Source organism: Poecilia reticulata, chromosome 12, assembly GCF_904066995.2.
Source record: "Poecilia reticulata chromosome 12, P_reticulata-male-v2, whole genome shotgun sequence".
Classification (NCBI taxonomy): Eukaryota; Metazoa; Chordata; class Actinopteri; order Cyprinodontiformes; family Poeciliidae; genus Poecilia; species Poecilia reticulata.
In genome coordinates this window covers 32,656,348-32,666,833 of record NC_088841.1, presented here as the reverse complement: position 1 = coordinate 32,666,833, position 10,486 = coordinate 32,656,348, and positions in this window count along the sequence as shown.

The following is a 10,486-nucleotide window of genomic DNA, read 5'->3' as shown; positions in this document are numbered from 1 at the left end:
AGTAAAATCACAAATTCAAACCCGTTGGGCTCTTTTAGCCATTTAGCACAGGTCAACGTATCCAGTTTGGTGCCAATCGGAAGATGCGTGTGTGATTCAGAGACAGTTGTATGCATATGGCGAAGGACAGACAGTTGGCCACGCCCCCATGAGTCAGAGTTCATCCTCACAGTTCATCATCAGCTCATATTATGTCAGGTGGTAGAAGATTAATTCCATATGTATTACTAGTAAAATAAGACATACAGTAAGAAAAAACAGTGACTTCCAGTCAAAAGTGGGCGGAGCTAAGGTTGCGTCATCATCTGACCATGAGAATGTAATGAGGTGGTGGGTCAGTAGTGAGGACATAGGAAGTCTGAAGCAGCTGTGACCTTGTATGTGGAAGTTTTGTCACTTTGATGTTTTATGGTGAATAGTCAAAGTTTGGCACTTAGCCACGCCCACATGCTTTGACAACAAAAATTCCTGTGATAACTTTAGACCTTTTAATGTCTAACTCTCTGCTGACTGAGTTTGAAGTCTGTATCTCCAACGCTGTAGGAGGAGTTCGATCAAATACGACGTCTCTGAAAAACAGCAAATGGCGGCTTTCATCCAAAATGGCCGACTTTCCTGTTGGGTTTGGACCATGGCTCCAAGAGACTTTTTTGTAGGTCTTGACAATATAGACAAGTTACCAAGTTTCAAATGCTAGGTTAAAGAATGGCTTGGGGCTGATTATTTAAAATCTCAAGGGGGCGCTGTTGAGACATTAGGCCACGCCCACAAAAAATCACACTGGATTCCTGTCGAGGGCCCACAAGGATCAAACCTAGTGAGTTTGGTGCAGCTGGGCTTTAAACTGTGTAATTCAAGGACAAACGTAAGTGGACGGCGTTAAAGGTCACTTCACCACACCACCACGCCCACCTGCTGCATCCAAACCAACGGGGTTGGACACCCTGACACACCGACATGTCTTCTGTCTGTCGACAGTGTTTCATGTTGATTAGGTGAAAGCGGTCTGATAGTGAACGTTCGCAGTAAACATGACACTTCCCTGTTCTAAGGGGGCGTGGCTTAGGTAACTTCAAATTTCACAACTGGGTGTCGTAGGTCATCCAAAGGTGATCACACACAGAAAGTTTGGTGGCTCTGTGAGTTTATTTGTAAGAGATATAACAGTTTATTACATTCTGGTGAGTCGGTGAACTTTGACCCCTGGAACGACCCCTTCAGCATGCTCGAAACTCACGAATTTGATAACTTTGAATCGGCGATGCCTTATGAACAATCTGACCGAGTTTGAAGCCGATCGATCGAAATCCCTAGGAGGAGTTTGATCAAATGCGACGTGTGTAAACGTCCAAAATGGGCTCAAAATCGGAACTTCAATCCAAAATGGCCGACTTTCTAGGATAGTTGCACTATGACATTAATTGTAAATTCTGAGTGTCTTGGGGAGCTCTACAACTGTACCGAATTTCAAGTCTCTACGATAAAGTAAGTGAATAGAAAGGGTCTTTTGAAAGTTTCTAGGGGGCGCCCTTGAGCAGTTTTCTTGTGCGATTTTTGGGAGGACCTTAAAATACGTAAATTTTCACCGGGCTCTATGCGGCCGCCAAGTTTGGTGAGTTTTTGAATATGATAAAGCCCCCAAAAAGCCAATTCATTTGGCGGAAGAATAAGAATAATAAGAATTAAAGCTCCGCGGAGCATCGAGCGGCCCGAGCAGCCAAGCGCCGCTCGGCCTATAGCCACCGCGTGGTTCCAGCACCGCCTTCCCAGAGCCACCGCCGATGCTCTGACGGAGCAGCCGAACCGACCCTCCTTGAATTACTCAGTGTGTCATGTTTGGCATTGCTCACAGACAATGCATAAAAATACGTTGCAGATTGGCTGCAGCAAGTAGATCAGGGGTCACCAACCTTTTTGAAACTGAGAGCTACTTCATGGGTACTGAGTCATACAATGGGCTACCAGTTTGCCACTCTCTTCTGAAATAACAAATTTACTCAGTTTGCCGTTAGTTATATATATCAATAATGATTAATGATACTTATCCATGAGAATACTCATCCATGAGAAGACACTGATCACGTTAATTATCTCACAATAATTAGCAATGAAAACAAGGTGGGAAACAAATATCAATATTCAGCACTTTATCTCTTTTAATCTCAGTAATTGGGTGATTCTTTTTTTGCGGCAAAATATCGGCCTCAGGATTTTTGAAAAAAAAGTATTTTAAGTTGTGAATATTTTGTTACAACACTGATATGTTTAACAATAAGATATAAATAATGGGCAAGCACAGGATTGGATAAATAATTATTACATGTGGGGTTTTTCACCATTGTCTCTGAATGTGTTCCACCCTTTTATGAACATTTACATATGGACCACAAATAGTTAAACATTTAAATTTAAAAAATAATGAATTTTCTTAGTAGAGTGTGTCCTTTTTACTATATGTTTTTTTATTGAAATTGTCACACATCATGAATTTACAAATCATTTATGACTGTATTGTAAAGAAAACCCTGTTTTTTTTACTCATTATTACTGACATCATAGAATATATTGGTAATTTCAAAAACTTAGACCAATATTTGCAATTATTGGTCTTCAACTCCCAACGAGGCTCCGAAAATCCACAGTACTTAATGTTTCTGTAACAATATTTAATAAAACATGTGTGGAATGGAACATAACATGGTGGATTGTCCCATAACAGGGTGGAAAATAAAAGTATTTGATTCTAAAATCTGATGATTTTCATTATTAGTTGAAGGATTCCTAACAGGGTGGAACTTTAAGCTTTACATATACAGGTTTAACATATTTAAGATAAGAAAAAGTACAGAGACGGTGATTGTTGAAGCTCACTTTGTTTTCCATGGTTGAACTCACATCAAAACCAATTGATGTCACTTACATTAAATGGTTTTAAGGAATTTTAGACTTTTTGAATGCAGAAATGAAACATCCTAACAGGGTGGAAAGTTAATACTGGCACATGTATAAGATGAAGAAAATATCAAATGAGAAAATGGTTTCAGTAGATTAAATTGCATATTAAAATAAGGTGTACTCCAGTCAATCAACTTATTGAAGAAAACATAAATATAAATATATTTATAGTTTAAATGTCATGAGGAAGTCTATTACGCTGCACTGGTCAAACATGAAATTGAACATGTTCGTCAACAAAGGTGTGTAAAGAACAAATATTTGAAGGCATTTCGTTATATTTGAATAATGACAAACATCTAAATGTATAATTAAATACTTTGTTGTAAATATTTGGCACATTTTACAAAATTAATAGTAAGCAAAACATGGGGACATGGAATGTTGCCACAAAACAATCACCCAACTGTTACATTTTAGATAACCACTTACATCTCTACATTTCATAGGAAAAATATCCAATTTTCACTAGCCACTCAAACAATTTTTCAACAAATCATGAACTATGTTGCACCATGCTTCAAAAGTTATCAATTATGTAATGTTAAAGAAAAATCAACTTACATATTTTAAAAAAAATCTTGTCACATTTGAACTCATGACCAAATCTGCTGCATTTTTAATAAAATTGTAACTGTTATATGTCATGAACACACTTTAAATTGAACACAAGCTAGCTAACCTTCAACAGAATAACAACCTTTAATGACTAAATCTAACATTATGCTTTTTAAATTTTACTGAATAAACATTTTTCACAATCTTTCCTAACAATCTTTCCACTGTCCAACGGCGCAACAAGTAACCAAGCAGAAGGAGCATCGTGACTGTTTTTATCCTCCTCCCACTGCAATGTTTGCCATTATATAGGAGACAAAATCAATTAGCAATGAGCATGCTATGTGTTCATATGTTCAACTTTTACTTATTCAGCGATTAAATAAATGTGTGTGTATATATATATATATATATATATATATATAACAAATAAGGGCTCTAAGTGAGGCTTCAGTCCTTAGGAATTAGTAAAGATCCGTCCAGAAGAATCAGATCGTTCCTGAATGTTATATCACTATATTGCAGACTTTGGTCACAGCGTTGTCCCATATATGCGACACCTCAGTCAACACCGTATAATTCAGCGCGTAGTGACAACTTTTTTTAATCAGATGCAACATGTGTGTCTGTACAGCTAGCTTAGCTAGCATCACGTCCACAGATATTACCTTTCTTTAAGCTTTCCTTCCAAGTGACGCTAAAAGTTGGACGAAGTCCCCGCCGTCTGTGAAAGCGAAGCGCTGCTGATTTTACATGTCGCCAGTTATTTTGATTTATGCAGCGCTTTTATATTACTGATGATTAGGCAGCTTCACCCGCTCAGAGGAAACCACTGCGCATGTCTTGGAGCTCCGCGTGCGAGTAAAGGTGGAGCCGATGGGTGATAACAGACACTACGTCACGTTATTGCTGGGATTTTACGGCGCCACCTTAAATCCCTCAACTTCACATTTTAACGGAAGAAAAGAGCAACGCGACTTGGATGTAACGAGTAACGAGACAGTTTTGTAGAAATGTAGTGAAGTAGAAAGTACAGATACTTACTGTAAAATGTAGTGGAGTAAAAGTAGAAAGAACCCATTATTAAATCTGCTTAAGTAAAGTACAGAAACACGAAAACTCTACTTAAGTACAGTACTTCCCACCACTGTTTACAGCAGCGCTCCCTGCTGCAGTCTGCAACATCTCATGCAGATTAGCCAATGTAGAGAGGAGATATAGCTATTTGATTAACCGAAGGGGGAAGTGGAGTCAAGTTATAATCTAATGCTATTGGGGTCTTTAGAGGTTCACTGAAGTCAGCCATAAATATCTGGTGGAATCACATGAAGCCTGGTTGATTTAGAGACGATCGTAGACATGGCTGGTATTGCTATTTGCTAATAAGGCACGCCCACATGCTTCAGCTAGCAGCCGAAGCATGTGGCTTCGGCTGCTAGCTGAAGCCACATGTTTCAGCTAGCATGTGCTGAAGAATGCTAGCTGAAGCCACATGCTTCAGCACGCTTCAGCTGAAGCACACTTGAAATCAGCAGTTGGAAACGGGGGGGTGACATCACCATTAGAGATGGGGTTTTTTTTTACTGAGTAAAAAACTCAGTAAAAAACCGAGTTTTTTACTCAGTTTTTTACTCAATAAAAAACTGAGTCTTTTACACAGACTCAGTTTGTGTTTTACACAAAATTAGTCTGTGTAAAACACAGACTCAAAACTGAGTCTGTGTAAAACTCAGTTTTACACAGAGTTGATCATCATGTCATTTTATATCAATTGCACAGCATTGAACCCATTTGAGTCAGAGTAAATGTAAGACTACAGAGATGGTGACAGTTGAAGCTCACTTTGCTTTCCATGGTTGAATTCACATCAAAATCAATTGATGTCACATACATTAAATGGATTTTGTGGAATTTTAGACTTTTGAAGGCAGAAATGAAACATCATAACAGGGTGGAAAGTTAGTACTGGGACATGTATAATATGAAGAAATATCAAATGTGAAAATAGTTTCAGTAGATTAAATTACATATTAAAATAAGGTGTAGTCCAGTCAATCAGCTTGTTGAAGAAAAAAATAAATATAAATAATTTTATAGTTTAAATGTCATGAGGAAGTCTATTACGCTGCACTGGGGACACATGAAATTGAACATGTCCAGCAACAAAAAGGTGTGTAAAGATCAAAAATATATTTACAAGGCATTTTGTTTATATTTGAATAATGGTAAACATCTAAATCCATCCTTCCTTTTTCCTGCACCCTTGTCCCTTAGTGGGGTCGGGAGGGTTGCTGGTGCCCATCTCCAGCTGGCGTGCAAACATCTAAATGTATAATTAAAAAACTTTGTTGTTCAGTTGTTTCAGTGGCTACCTGTATTAGCTGTGTGTGCAAGAATTCCTGCCGGTGTTGCCCGTACTGGATTGTGTTTGAGCTTCTCTTTATTAAATTATAATAAACATCATCATCGTCATCATCATCACCTGGGTTTCAGTGTTCATCCTCACAATCAACCACAAATCATGACAGTTTGAGTTTGGGAGAATGTTTGTGCATCTGAACAGCTTGATTGATACTTTATCTAGTCACTTGTGTTGACATTAGCTACATTGTGTTTACAGCAGCGCTCCCTGCTGCAGCCCACAACATCTCATGCAGATTAGCCAATGTAGAGATAAGATACAGCTGTTTGATTAACCTAGGAAGTTAAGTGGAGTCAAGTTATAATCTAATCTTTAGAGGATCACCACAGTCGATCATAGAAAATCTGGTGCAAATCGGATGAAGCCTGGTTGATTTAGAGATGATCGTAGACATGGCTAGTATTGCTATTTGCTAATAAGGCATGCCCACATGCTTCAGCTAGCAGTCAACATACACAGAGTTCATCATCATGTCATTTTATATTAATTTGCACAGCACTGAACCCATTTGAGTCAGAGTAAAAAAGACTCTTCCTGCAGACAAAAACAGGTGACTACCTGTTGGAGGGGGGTGTGGCAAAGGTGATGTCATCATATGACCTTGTGAATGTGATCAAGGCTGGCCAATAATGAGACATGGAAAGTCTGATGAAGTTGTGACTTTTCCTGTAGAAGTTATTGCATTTTAGTATTTCATGGCACAAAGCCAAAGTTTGACACTTAGCCACGCCCACGCTTTGATGTACGAGAATTCTTTGATAACTTTTCATCTTCAATGTCTTAAGTGTGTGCTGAGCGAGTTTGAAGTCTGTATCTCAAAAGCTGTAGGAGGAGTTCGATCAGATGCGACGTCTATGAAAAACCGGAAATGGCGGCTTTGATCCAAAATGGCCGACTTCCTGTTGGGTTTGGACCATGGCTCCAAGAGACTTTTTTGTACATCCTGACAAGATACACATGTGTACCAAGTTTCATAATTCTAGGTTAAAGCATGGCTTGGGGCTGATGATTTAAACTCTTCTAGGGGGCGCTGTTGAGACATTAGGCCACGCCCACCAAATATTGCACTGGATTACTGTCCGGAGTCGGATAAGGATCGATCTCAGTGAGTTTGGTGCAGCTGGACTCACAATTGTGGAATTAACAGCCAAACGTATGGACACGGCGTTACAGGTATATTCGCCACGCCGCCACGCACACCTGCTGCATCCAAAACAAACAGCGTTGGAAACCATAACACACCAACATGTCTTCTGTTTGTGGACACAGTTTCATGTTGATTAGGTTAAAGAGGTCAGATAGGGACCGATCACAATAAAACATGACACTTCCTGTTCTAAGGGGGCGTGGCTTATGTGATCTCAAAATTTCACAATTGGGTCTTGTAGGGCATCCAAAGGTGATCACACACAGAAAGGTTGGTGGCTCTGTGAGTTTCTTTGTAGGAGATATAACTGTTTATTATTTTATGGTGAGTCAGTGAACTTTGACCCCTAGTATCACCCCTTCAGCATGCACGAAAACTCACCGTTTTGATAACTTTTAATCGGGCATGCCTTCTGAACCAACTGACCAAGTTTGAAGCCGATCCATCAAAAGCCCTAGGAGGAGTTCGATCAAATGCGAAGGCTATAAACGGCCAAAATGGGGTGAAATTTGCAAATTCAATCCAAAATGGCCGACTTCCTGTTTGACATGCACTATGAGAACAATTATAAATTCTGAGTGCCTTGGGGAGTTCTACAAGTGTACCAAATTTCAAGTCTCTACAATAAAGTAACTGAATAGGAAAGGGTCTTTTGAAATTTCTAGGGGGCCGTTGAGCCATTTTTTTGCGATTTTTGCGCGGACCTTAAAATACGTAAATTTTTCACAGTCTCTATGGGCCTACCAATTTTGGTGAGTTTTTGAATATGTTAAAGCCCCCAAAAAGGCAATTCATTTGACAGAAAAAAAAAAAAAAAAAAAAATTAAAGCTCCGCGGAGCATCGAGCGGCCCCGCAGCCAAGCCCGCTCGCCTATAGCCACCGCGTGGTCCCAGCACCGCCTTCCCCCAGCCACCGCTGATGCTCTGACGGAGCAGCCGAAACCCGCCCTCATTGAATTTCTCAGTGGTCATGTTTGGCTTTGCTCACAGACAATGCACAAAAATCTGTTAAGGATTGGCTGCACATGTAGATCAGGGTTACCAACCTTTGAAACTGAGAGCTACTTCGAGGGTACCGAGTCATATCAAGCCTACCAGTTTGACAACGCTCTTCTGAAATAACAATTTAACTCAGTTTGCTTATACATTACACTAATGATTAATGACTCTCATCTATGAAGAACTGATCACGTTAAGATTCTAACAATAATAGCCATGAAAACTAGGTGGAAACAGATATCAATATCAGCACTTTATCTCTTTAATCTCATGATTGGGTGATTCTTTTTTTGCAGCAACATTTTGGCCTGAGGATTTTGAAAAAAAGTATTGTTTTATGTTTGAATATTTGTTACAACACTGACATGTTTAACAATAAGAAATTAATAATGGGCAAGCTCAGATGGATGAATTAATAATTACATCTGGGTTTTTTCACCATTGTCTCTGAATGTGTTCCACCTTTTATGAACATTTACATATGACCACAAATTGTTACCATTTAAATTTGAGAAAAAATGACATTTCTTAGAAAGAGTTTTTCCCTTTACAATATAAGTTTTATTCTTGAAATTGTAACACATCATGAGTTACAAATACTTATGACTATTGAAAGAAAAATCTGTTTTTTACTCATTACTGACAGCATTGAAAATATTGGTAATTCAAAACTATACCAATATTTGCATTTATGGTCTCAACTCCCAACATGCTCAGAAAAATCCACAGTACTTAATGTTTCTGTAACAATATTTAATAAAAACATTTGTGGAATGGAACATAACATGCTGGATTGTACCATAACAGGGTGGAAAATCAAAGTCTTTCATTCTAAAAATCTGATGATTTTCATTATATTGCAGGATTGGCTCAGTCAAAGTACAGGTAGGAATTTGTCCTGGTTCTGTTTGGCAAGAACATGTGATATCCCTGTAGTTGATTTTCCCATGACAGTACTCATTGTTCCCCTCACATGAGTCAATGGGGGTAACTAGTGAATGAAAACAGACAAATGGCAAAGACATTGATAATACCTCAGACTACTCTGCAACTCTATTCCATCAACTCAAAATTTTATATTTGACTTAAAATTATTTCTTTTCACCCTAATTTCTACCTTATTTGGTTCATGAACAAACAGGGTGGAAGATAAGAGGGTGGAACTTTCTAACTAATTTACCTGTAGCTCTTTATGTGGTCAACATTTAGCTAGCTAACATTCAACCGAATAACAAACCTTTAGTGACTAAATCTAACAATATGTTTTTTAAATTCTACTGAATTAACATTTTTCACAATCTTTCCTAACAGGGTGGAACTTTAAGCTTTACATATAGAGGTTTAACATATTTAAATAAGAAAAGTACAGAGATGGTGACAGTTGAAGCTTACTTTGTTTCCATGGTTGAATTCACATCAGAACCAATTGATGTCATTTACATTAAATGGTTTTATGGAATTTTAGACTTTTGAAGGCAGAAATGAAACATCCTAACAGGTGGAAAGTTAGTACTGGCACATGTATAATATGAAGAAAACATCAAATGAGAAAATAGTTTCAGTAGTTTAAATTGCATATTAAAATAAGGTTAAGTCCAGTCAATCAACTTATTGAAGAAAAACATAAATATATATAAAAATATTTTACAGTTTAAATGTCATGAGGAAATCTATTACGCTGCACTGGGGACACATGAAATTGAAAATGTCAGTCAACAAAAAGGTGTGTAAAGAACAAGTTAATATTTAAAAGCCATTTGTTTATATTTGAATAATGGCAAACATCTCAATCCATCCATTCATCCATCCATCCATTTTTCTGCACCCTTTCTCTTAGTGGGCAGGGGAGGGTTGCTGGTGCCCATATCCAGCTGGCATGCAAACATCTAAAAGTATAATTAAAATACTTTGTTGTACATATTTGGCACATTTTACAAATAATTGTAAGCAAAACATGAGGACATGGAATGTTGCCTCAAAAAAAGAATCAACTTACATATTTTTAAATAAATCTAATCACATTTTGAACTCATGACCAAATCTGCTGCATTTTTAATAAAATTGTAAACTGTTACATGTCATGAACACACTTCTAAATTGAACACAATTCCTCAATATTTTAATTAAACTTTGCCATGACACTGCCATGTAATCTGGTGTGTAACTTGAAATTATTATTAGGCCCGAGCAGCTAAGCGCTGCGAAGGCCTATTGTTTTTCAAATGTTTATTTTTTTTATTTTTTTTTTATTTTTTTTTCTCGCCTCAAATGAATTGCCTTTTGGGGGCTTTAACATATTCAAAAACTCACCAAAATTGGTAGGCCCATAGAACTGTGAAAAATTTACGTATTTTAAGGTCTCCGCAAAAATCGCAAAAAAAATGTCTCAACGGCGCCCCCTAGAA